The 7,354-nt window shown below is 54.1% G+C and overlaps 1 protein-coding gene across 2 annotated transcripts in view; it reads left to right on the forward strand.

Moving 5' to 3' along the window:
- Nucleotides 1-7,354, forward strand: part of TMCO4 (transmembrane and coiled-coil domains 4) — a 51,416-nt gene that overhangs the window by 20,695 nt on the left and 23,367 nt on the right. The gene's annotated exons all lie outside the window — the stretch shown is intronic.

A 7,354-nucleotide genomic window follows, 5' to 3' on the forward strand; every position in this document is an offset into this window, starting at 1 on the left:
GCACAGCCCTGGGAGGAGAGGCTGAGGGAGCTGGGGTTGCTTAGCCTGGAGAAGAGGAGGCTCAGGGGAGACCTTCTTGCTCTCTGCAACTCCCTGCAGGGAGGTTGGAGCCAGGTGGGGGTTGGTCTCTTCTCCCAGGCAGGCACCCAGCCCCAGAACAAGAGGCCACAGCCTCAAGCTGTGCCAGCTCGAAGCAGCGTGGTGGGCTTTCATTCCACTCCTCAGGCAGGGCTCTGTGAGGAGCTTTAGCAATCTGCAAGGCAGTAAACATCTCCAGAGTGGACTTTCAATATTTCCCTCTGTCAGCTCAGCAAACAGCTTGCCAGATTAAGCCAAGTGGTAATAAAGGCTTTAATCAGTGTCCCTGACACAGGACACTTCAGATGTGGGGCCCAGCATGTGACAGGTAGCTTTCTGCCACAGACTGCTTGAAGCCAAGCTCAGCTTTACAGCACACTGTAAAAAAAGGAAAGTCAAAATTATCTCTAAAGATCACCAAGGGCTAACCAGGAGGTGTTTTGCCCTGCAGGAGCAAGGGTTGGGAGTGCCAGCCACTGTTTTGGTGTGGCCTGTGAAAGCAAACTCAGTCCTGGGCTTGCAGTGCAGCCAAACTGGTTCCCAGGGTGGGGTGTTGGGGGCAAAGGTGCTGCTCCAGGGCTTCATTCTGTATCAGCTGGACTGTGGCTGCTGTGGCATGATGCAAAAGCATAGGATCACAGAAGGGTTTGGGTTGGAAGGGACCTGCAAGATCAGCCAGTTCCAACCCCCCTGCCATGGGCAGGGACACCTCCCACCAGCCCAGCTTGCTCAAGGCCTCATCCAGCCTCACTTTGAACACCTCCAGGGAGGGAGCAGCCACAACCTCCCTGGGCAACCTGTGCCAGTGTCTCCCCAGCCTCACTGGAAAGAATTTCTTCCTAGTCTCCAGTCTACATCTCCCTTTTTCCAGCTCAAAGCCATTGCCTTTCATCCTACCACTACAAACCCTTGTGAAAAGTCCCTCCCCAGCTTTCTTGTAGTACTGGAAGGCTGCTCTGAGGCCTCCCTGGAGCCTCCTCTTCTCCAGGCTGCACAGCTCAGCTGACAGCAGCCTGCTAAGGGCAGGAGCAAGGAGCATCATGCTGCACACTTAAAACTGTGGCTTGCATGGCCTGCAGCCAGCTCAGTGTGCTTTGTGCTTGCCCAGTGTGGCTTGTGCTTGCCCAGTGTGCTTTGTGCTTCCCCAGTGTGCTTTGTGCTTGCCCAGTGTGCTTTGTGCTTGCTCAGTGTGCTTTGTGCTTGCCCAGTGTGCTTTGTGCTTCCCCAGTGTGGTTTGTGCTTCCCCAGTGTGCTTTGTGCTTGCTCAGTGTGCTTTGTGCTTCCCCAGTGTGCTTTGTGCTTCCCCAGCATGCTTTGTGCTTCTCCAGTGTGCTTTGTGCTTGCCCAGTGTGGTTTGTGCTTCCCCAGTGTGCTTTGTGCTTGCCCAGTGTGCTTTGTGCTTGCTCAGTGTGCTTTGTGCTTGCCCAGTGTGCTTTGTGCTTGCTCAGTGTGCTTTGTGCTTGCTCAGTGTGCTTTGTGCTTGCCCAGTGTGCTTTGTGCTTGCCCAGTGTGCTTTGTGCTTGCCCAGTGTGCTTTGTGCTTGCTCAGTGTGCTTTGTGCTTGCTCAGTGTGCTTTGTGCTTCCCCAGTGTGGTTTGTGCTTCCCCAGTGTGCTTTGTGCTTGCCCAGTGTGCTTTGTGCTTCCCCAGTGTGCTTTGTGCTTGCCCAGTGTGCTTTGTGCTTGCCCAGTGTGCTTTGTGCTTGCCCAGCGTGCTTTGTGCTTCTCCAGTGTGCTTTGTGCTTCTCCAGTGTGCTTTGTGCTTGCCCAGTGTGCTTTGTGCTTCCCCAGTGTGCTTTGTGCTTGCCCAGTGTGGTGGAAACCACAGATTCCAGTCCTGATCTGTGCCCAGGCTGCAGCCAGGGAAGGAAATGAGATAAAAGGCAAAGCCAAGCTGCAACGTGAGAGCAGTCTGAGCACTTTCATCACTGCAGTGCTAAACCAAGGCTGAGATCTGCTCTGGGGGGGAATGACACAATCATTAAGGTTGGAAAAGGCCTCTAAGATCATCCAGCCCAACCTTTATACCCAGCATCTCCATGACCACTAAACCATGCCCTGAGCTACCACAGCTGCTCATTTTATGAGCCCCTCCAGGGATGGCCCTTTTAAAGCAACAAAGTTAGGAGCCAGCAGGGGAAGGAAGCAGAATCTAAACCTGTCACTGTGCTTTGATGGCACAGAATTTGGGGGCAGGCAATCCATTAACAGCTGCTCAGCAGGCTGCCAGCTTTCACCATCCACTGCAAGAGCTTTTGGATCAGTGAGAAGCAAAGAGGTGGGTTTTGGCAGCTTGTGCAGAGCTGATCTTTGCTGGTGTTTGTTAACAGGAGGGTTTACTCCTGCCTTTGCTGCTGGGGATGTTGGCCTGTGGCCCAGACCCTGCAGGGTTAACTGTCCAGTCATCTACAGAGCCATGCTCCAAACACTTCAATCCCTTTTACTAGCACCAAACATGTTCTGACTTGGAGGTGGGAACCACCAAGTGGTTAGGGCCACACCTTGAGTCCTTAGGTCCAGTTCTGGGCTCCTCAGGTTAGCAAAGATGTTGAGCTGCTGGAAGGTGTCCAGAGAACCAAGCTGGGGGCAGGAGTTGAGCTGTTAGAGGGTAGCAGAGCTCTGCAGAGGGACCTTGCCAGGCTGGACAGATGGGCAGAGCCCAAGGGCAGGAGATTGAACACATCCAAGTGCCAGGTGCTGCATATTGGCCACAACAACCCCAGGCAGAGCTACAGGCTGGGGGCAGAGTGGCTGAGAGCAGCCAGGCAGAGAGGGACCTGGGGGTGCTGGGTGACAGCAGCTGAACAGGATCCAGCAGTGTGCCCAGGTGGTCAAGAAGGCCAAGGGCATCCTGGCCTGCAGCAGGAAGAGTGTGGCCAGCAGGAGCAGGGAAGTCCTTGTGCCCTGTGCTCAGCACTGCTTAGGCCACACCTTGAGTCCTGTGTCCAGTTCTGGGCTCCTCAGGTTAGGAAAGAGGTTGAGCTGCTGGAAGGTGTCCAGAGAAGGGCAAGAAAGCTGGGGAGGGGTCTGGAGCACAGCCCTGGGAGGAGAGGCTGAGGGAGCTGGGGTTGCTTAGCCTGGAGAAGAGGAGGCTCAGGGGAGACCTTCTTGCTCTCTCCAACTCCCTGCAGGGAGGTTGCAGCCAGGTGGGGGTTGGTCTCTTCTCCCAGGCAGGCAGGCAGCCCCAGAACAAGAGGACACAGTCTCAAGCTGTGCCAGGGGAGGTTCAGGCTGGAGGTGAGGAAGAAGATCTTCCCAGCAAGAGAGATTGGCCATGGGAATGTGCTGCCCAGGGAGGTGGTGGAGTCCCCATCCCTGGAGGTGTTTAGGAAGAGCCTGGCTGAGGCACTTGGTGCCATGGTTGAGTTGATCAGATGGTGCTGGGGAATAGGTTGGACTGGATGATCTCTGAGGTCTTTTCCAACCTGGTTAGTTCCCTTCCCTTCCCTTCCCTTCCCTTCCCTTCCCTTCCCTTCCCTTCCCTTCCCTTCCCTTCCCTTCCCTTCCCTTCCCTTCCCTTCCCTTCCCTTCCCTTCCCTTCCCTTCCCTTCCCTTCCCTTCCCTTCCCTTCCCTTCCCACCTCTCCTTTCTACACACTCCTGTCAGGAGCTGCAAATCACGATACCAGCTGCTGCCTAACCTGCTCCTCTCCTGCCACTTTTCTCCCTTGGAAAATGACCTGAAATGGCATCTGGGGAAAAAAAAAACCCAAACCTCTCCAAGCATAATTTGTAGTTCAGGCAAGAAGCTGCACATCCAAGATCAGTGAGGGCAGAGGAGAGGCAGTTAATTACCACAGGGGATAAAAAAGCAGCCTGCTAATCAAGTGATCATTGTAAGGCAGAAGCTATTAGGCAAGCAACTGTCAGAAGCAGCTGCTGGCAGCTAGGGAAGGGGAAGCAGTGGAAGGTAACAACTCCTGACAGCAGTTTTCCTGACTGCACCTTCAGGCAAGATGTAGCTGCAAACCCTCTCTTCAACCCCCAGAGCTCAAGCTGCTCATTACTGCCCTGCAGCCAGGTGAGCTGGATTTCCCCTCCCTCCCTGCCATTACTTTCAGCTCCAGGCATCAGCACATGGACTGAAAAAGCTGAGCAGCCACTCTGTAGAACATAAAGTGCTGGATATTGCCCACATGGGCATGGAGAGGCAGGCTGCAGCTCTTGGTGAAACAGCTCCAGCAGGGATTGTTCCCAGAGCCAGGTGACTGCAGGCACAAACTAGGGCATAGCCCAGATCCTATATCCCAGATCCCAGATCCTATATCCCAGATCCTATATCTCAGATCCTATATCCCATATCCTATATCCCAGATCCCAGATCCTATATCTCAGATCCTATATCCCATATCCTATATCCCAGATCCTATATCCCAGACCCTATATCCCAGATCCTGTATCTCAGATCCTATATCCCAGATCCTATATCCTAGATCCTATATCTCAGATCCTATATCCCAGATCCTATATCCCAGATCCCAGATCCTATATTCCATATCCTATATCCCAGATCCTATATCTCAGATCCTATATCCCAGATCCCATATCCCATATCCTATATTCCATATCCTATATCCCAGATCCCAGATCCCAGATCCTATATCTCAGATCCTATATCCCAGATCCCATATCCTATATCCCAGATCCTATATCTCAGATCCTATATCTCAGATCCCATATCCTATATCCTATATCCCAGATCCTATATCTCAGATTCTATATCTCAGATCCCATATCCTATATCCTATATCCCAGATCCCATATCCCATATCCTATATCCCATATCCCTATATCCCAGATCCCATATCCCAGATCCTATATCTCAGATCCTATATCCCAGATCCCATATCCCATATCCTATATCCCATATCCTATATCCCAGATCCTATATCTCAGATCCTATATCCCATATCCCATATCCTATATCCTTTATCCCATATCCTAGATCCCAGATCCCAGATCCCATATCCTATATCCCAGATCCTAGATCCCATCAGATTGGATGTTAGGAAGAAGTTCTTCTCCCATCATCTTGGAGACCTAATTGTGGCCTTCCAGGGTCTGCAGGGGGCTCCAAGAAAGCTGGGGAGAGACTTTTGAGGGTGTCAGGGAGGGATAGGACTGGGGGGATGGAGCAGAACTCTAAGTGGGGAGATTGAGATTGGCTGTGAGGAAGAAGTTGTTCCCCAGGAGGGTGGTGAGAGCCTGGCACAGGCTGCCCAGGGAGGTGGTGGAAGCCTGGAGGTGTTTGCAGCCAGGCTGGATGTGGCTGTGAGCAACCTGCTGTGGTGTGAGGTGTCCCTGCCCATGGCAGGGGGGTTGGAGCTGGCTGAGCCTTGAGCTCCCTTCCAACCCTGACACTTCTATGATTCTGTATGTTTAGGGGGCAAGGGACACAGGCTAGACCAAAGGAGGTTCTACCTAATCATGAGGAAAGCTTCAAAACCAGGCTGGATGAGGCCTTGAGCAACCTGCAGTAGTGTGAGGTGTCCCTGCCCATGGCAGGGGGCTGGATCTGGATGATCTTTAAGGTCCCTTCCAACCCAACCCCTTCTAGGATTCTGCCATTCTTTGGTGTGAGGCTGCTGGAGCCCTGGAGCAGGCTGCCCAGAGAGCTTGTGGAGTCTCCTTCTCTGGAGGGATTCCAAACCCACCTTGGCATTGTGATCTGTGAGGGCTGGAGCTGTTCAGCCTGGAGAAGAGAAGGCTCCAGGGACAGGTTACAGTGGCCTCCCTGTGCCTGAAGGGGGGTTACAAGAAAGCTGGGGAGGGACTTTTGAGAAGGGCTTGGAGTGACAGGACGAGAGGGAATGGATTGGAGCTGGAAGAGGGGAGATTGAGACTGGAGATTTAGAAGGCATTCTTGGCAGTGAGGGTGGGAGAGACTGGAACAGCTTGCCCAGGGAGGCTGTGGATGTGTCCAGACCAGGCTGAATGAGGCCTTGAGCAAGATGGGCTGGTGGGAGGTGTCCCTGCCCATGGCAGGGGGGTTGGAACTGGATGACCTTGAAGGTCCCTTCCAACCCAACCCATTCTGTGATTCCCTGAATCCTGGGCAGCCTGCTGTGGGTGACTCTGCTTTGGCAGGGGTGGGGGTTGGACTGGCTGATCTCCAGAGGTCTCTCCCAACCCCACCAGCCTGACTCTGGGGCACTGCTTTGGCTGTGGGGCTGTAGGAGCAGCACTTGGCTGGAGAGAAAGTGCTGAGGAGAGGCAGGGCAGGCTGCACTGTCACTATTCCCTGCAGGCAGCTGTGTTTGCAGCTGCAGAAGGTGCCACAGGAAGGGAGGTTTGGAGGAGCTCTGGCTGGGGGAGCTCTGCCCCTGCCTTCAGGGATTTCACCTCCTGCTCTGCCTTCTCCTCCTGCTGCCTTGCACAAAGCTCCTCATTGTTTGGGCCTCCCCTTCAACTGGCTTTATCAACATGACAGCATGCTGAGGGTGTTCCAGGAAGGATTAGGCAATTATATGGGGAATGAAAATCCACCATTAGGCCAGGATTAGGAGGGGAAATATCCAGCTTGGGAAGCCAGATAAAATCCTCATGTTTCAGGGCCTGGATTAACTGCTGCAGGAGCAGGCTGGAAGGAACCTTCCTCCTCTCTGAACAACTGACTCCCTCCAGTGACCAAGCTGGGGGCAGGAGTTGAGCTGTTAGAGGGTAGGAGAGCTCTGCAGAGGGACCTTGCCAGGCTGGACAGATGGGCAGAGGCCAAGGGCAGGAGATTGAACACATCCAAGTGCCAGGTGCTGCACTTTGGCCACAACAACCCCAGGCAGTGCTGCAGGCTGGGGGCAGAGTGGCTGAGAGCAGCCAGGCAGAGAGAGACCTGGGGGTGCTGGTTGATAGGAAGCTGAACAGGAGCCATCAGTGTGCCCAGGCAGCCAGGAAGGCCAAGGGCATCCTGGCCTGCAGCAGGAAGTGTGTGGCCAGCAGGAGCAGGGAAGTCCTTGTGCCCTGTGCTCAGCACTTCTTAGGCCACACCTGGAGTCCTGTGTCCAGGTCAGGGCTCCTCAGGTTAGGAAAGAGGTTGAGCTGCTGGAAGGTGTCCAGAGAAGGGCAAGAAAGCTGGGGAGGGGTCTGGAGCACAGCCCTGGGAGGAGAGGCTGAGGGAGCTGGGGTTGCTTAGCCTGCAGAAGAGGAGGCTCAGGGGAGACTTTCTTGCTCTCTGCAACTCCCTGCAGAGAGGTTGGAGCCAGGTGGGGGTTGGTCTCTTCTCCCAGGCAGGCACCCAGCACCAGAAGAAGAGGACACAGTCTCAAGCTGTGCCAGGGGAGGTT

The sequence above is a fragment of the Melanerpes formicivorus genome, unplaced genomic scaffold (assembly GCF_026170545.1).
Source record: "Melanerpes formicivorus ecotype bairdi unplaced genomic scaffold, bMelFor1.0.p_v2 SCAF_67, whole genome shotgun sequence".
Lineage (NCBI taxonomy): Eukaryota > Metazoa > Chordata > Aves > Piciformes > Picidae > Melanerpes > Melanerpes formicivorus.